This window comes from Barbatula barbatula (assembly GCF_947034865.1).
Source record: "Barbatula barbatula genome assembly, chromosome: 12".
Lineage (NCBI taxonomy): Eukaryota > Metazoa > Chordata > Actinopteri > Cypriniformes > Nemacheilidae > Barbatula > Barbatula barbatula.
Genome location: NC_136775.1, coordinates 10,294,880 through 10,295,375, shown reverse-complemented (window position 1 = coordinate 10,295,375; position 496 = coordinate 10,294,880).

The window sequence follows — 496 nt, the reverse complement described above, 5'->3', positions numbered from 1 at the left end:
GCATTGTTGCTTGCCGTTTTATCCGTTAATATTGGTAGTTTAATAGTCTTAGCGTTGTTCCTAATAGCTGATTTATTATTGACATCTGTAGGTTTTGAACAAAATACTAGCATGGTATTGTTTTTGGTCATCTTGGGTTCAAAAGTCTGAGACTACATGAAATATCTGAGATTGCGAAGTGCAAACCTGGATATTAACAGACTTTTCTTTATCATAATGTGTGTGACACTGTCCATGTTCACTCTGTACAGCAGTTCAGATTTTCTTGCGTCCATTGAAGCACACAAGATGCTCTTTGAAACATTCCCAAATCATACTGATAACATGGTTTATCGGGTTTTACACCATTAACGCAAATCATACTGTCACTAGAGCAAAAGCGGACACACAACTACCATTACTTTTAACTCAATTTATTATTCAGATTAGATAACATGAAAATCTTTAGTCTGCATTTCATACATATGTGAAGTTGTCATTCTTGAAATCTCTTTTT